This window comes from Corylus avellana, chromosome ca2 (assembly GCF_901000735.1).
Source record: "Corylus avellana chromosome ca2, CavTom2PMs-1.0".
NCBI classification, from domain to species: domain Eukaryota; kingdom Viridiplantae; phylum Streptophyta; class Magnoliopsida; order Fagales; family Betulaceae; genus Corylus; species Corylus avellana.
The window spans coordinates 26,915,595-26,918,666 of record NC_081542.1 but is presented as its reverse complement, the minus strand read 5'-3'; the positions used below and the strand labels follow the sequence as shown (position 1 = coordinate 26,918,666).

General features: G+C 34.0%; 1 long non-coding RNA gene across 1 annotated transcript; it reads right to left on the bottom strand.

The window, feature by feature from the left end:
- Nucleotides 1–502: 502 nt before the first annotated feature.
- LOC132172161 (uncharacterized) lies at nt 503–2,172 on the bottom strand. Its single transcript, XR_009439126.1, has 3 exons — nt 2,093–2,172; nt 1,640–1,701; nt 503–528 (listed from the first exon to the last, which is right to left on the bottom strand). It is a non-coding gene; the product is annotated as an uncharacterized LOC132172161 (long non-coding RNA).
- Between the last annotated feature and the right edge of the window lie 900 nt (nt 2,173–3,072).

Below are 3,072 nucleotides of genomic sequence, written 5' to 3'. Positions count from 1 at the left end.
CAAATGTCATATAAAAAATTGCTAGCTTTACCAAAGTTTGATAGACCTTGGGTTTTAGAGGCAATTCTTTCACTTAGTCAATGCGTTGAAATTGCTAATATAAAGAAAAGGCCTATTAGTCTATTGGCTTCACAAAACCCCCATCCATATTGAAGGTCGAATTCGATTTCACTTTTTAAAATGTTTAGAGAACTTACCGATTAACATAACTAATATTTTTGATCAAATCAAAAGGCTTCTTTCACCACCTGCATGTGTGGAGAAAGAATACTGAAAATTAGAGGAAACAAATAGTCATAGTGGGCTTCTATTTTCTTCCAATAAAAACAATAAAGCTTTCATAAATCATCTAATCAATCTTTATATCTATATCAAATCCAAACAGTGATCTCTCCAATAGAATTGATAGTAGTGGCAAGCATGGTAAATTTACTTTATTCCTTCTATAATTTGAATGGTCTCACAATATAACATCTCTGCTAAACATCTTTCACACAGTCTGAAGATCTTTATGAAGCTTCTTTTCCCCTGATAAAACCAAATAAAATTAAAAGATTATATTGAATTCAATAAGCCTTTGCTCATCAAAATTATTTGTGAATGATAATACTCATGACAAAAACACCACCTAAATAAAAGCCGCAACATAAAATTTAGGGGTAGTTATTGAGTAATGCTCAAATGTGATATAGTTTTTAAAATTACCGTTGAATTTTGATTTATTGGTGAATTTAAAAGTCACATCACATTTGAGAGGATTTTAGTCCTCCTTATAACATTACTCCAATTTATTACTTGTTTCATAGTATGGCCTCGGGTCAAGAGACGGTATTAGTCAAGCATATGGGTGCACCATGGATGTGCATTTTCACGCCAACCTATTTTTCAATGACTAGAAAATTTACCCCAAGTGAACCAATTAAGTATTGATAGAAATATGAAGTAACAAGGTTAAAAAAAAAAAAAAAAAAAAAAAAAATCCATTAACTAGAGGTGCCGAATCTCCTTCTTATACCAAAAAAGTGTAAATGAATTTCGTCTTTATTCAGATAATTTATTTTCTGACATTATTGTCAACCACTTAACTCAAAATTCTAGTCTTCTAAACACTGATACTCACTTCTCTTTCCATCTTAAACACTTTTTTTCACCCCTTTTTTTTTTTCATGCACTAACCTACATACAAAGTATTAAAAATTATATTCATTAAATTTTGCTTAGTAGAAATTATGGATACAAAGAACGGCTAACTTGTGCACTGGTTTCAAATTTATTGGGTCCAGTTCGGATAGGTTTCAGGGTAGATCACAATTTACTCCTTGTAATTAGGCCTAATTATATCTTACCTTGTTGCTAAATCTTCTTATGGATATATTTTGGTTAGCCAATCAAGTGATATTAGGGGGGGAGGGGGGGCACATCTTGCACCAAATACACAGGGGCATGCTCCCATTATCTTTAAATTGGGGATGATGGAGTCAAAATCTTGTTCACGTTGCAACAATTTGGAAGTCACACCATTCAAGTTATGTAGCTTAGAAGTTCTATTGTGAAATATATTTCCTATAACTAAATAATTATGAACCTACTTACTAAATGAGGAGAAAGACAGTTCAGTGTTTTAAGGGAATTGCCTCACCTTATCATAGGGCTATGGGGATTCTCAAACCATCATGTGCAAGTTGCACATGAATTCCTTCCCTGAATACATTTGATGGAAAAACAGAAGATGAGTATCTTTAATTCTTTATGATATTTCCAGCATCTACAGACAGAGTGCATATAAAATCTTGAGTAATGCTTCCCCTACAACTATTTTACTACTTTTTTACAACTTGTTGACATATGTTAGCATGTGATGGAAGCCATGCCAAAATTATAAAAAAAATAAAAAAAAATAAAAAAAAAATTAGCACCTTCCAATCATGTATTGACACATGTTAACAAGTTGCAAAAGAGTTGTAGGTCTAACATTTTTCTAAAATCTTACTCCCCCAATTGCAAGGGATCTTCTAACTTTACTACCATAAGCCTAGGGCCATCACGAGAGCAGAGAATAGAAAGCTATAATCATTAAACAGTGAGTTTGTACCTTTTAGTCCATTCCATCAGAAACTCATTGTCCTTGTGGTGATCAAAGCCATGAGTCCTACCAATAAACAGGGCTCTTTTAGGACATATCCTCTTCACAGCTTCAAGTGACTGCGAAACTAGTTAACGTGACATGAGCAGAATATTGACATTAAGGGAAATTATATAACGGTTAAATTTGAGTATGAAAACAGACCTGTGGCAAGCAAAGGAGAACATTATTGGATCCATCCAGCAAAAAGAATAAAGGCAAATCAGAATATAATTAGATTAATTCCTGGGAAGGCAAAACAAAATACATAAAAAGAAAAATATTAACATGAAAAAGAAAAATATGTATGAGCAGATATAAAAAGAGGTAGCAGGAATGAACAGATTGGAGGAAGCTTTAAGTTCGTAGATCCAAGCTTGTTCTCTCTCGATCATCGAAGCTTCGAGGGTTCCTTTCTCTCCAAATACACTACATTAGAAAGAAAGGAATTGTATTCCAAACAATATTGATGGTTCCTTTCTTCTTTTACCATGATACACAACTCTCTTACGACATCACAATGAAGAAGAAGATGATCCATGGTTTTCCCGCTCTTTTTATACATACAACACCAATCTATCACTATGTTATGACACTTGTGAAGATTATCCAAAGTGAGAATTTTACTAAGGAAAGCTGCCAAAGTAAAGAAACCAACCTCAAAGGAGCCTTAATTAGTCCTTCAAATGCTCTTCCAAGGAAAAGGGGAGTCAACATTAGTAAGAAGAACCTTATAAAAGGATTTGACCTCAAAAGGTCTTCTTGTTTAGGACATCCAACAAAACCTATCATCGCCTCCCAACCCACCCTAGTGGAATACAAAACATTGAAGAAAGAGGAGACAGAGTCCACATCCTAATCATGCACCAACCCGGTGAAGTTAATGTCCCAATGAACCGTATCATTGTTCACACTCCTAAGGTCAGCCACCATTGCAACCCTATTCCTTG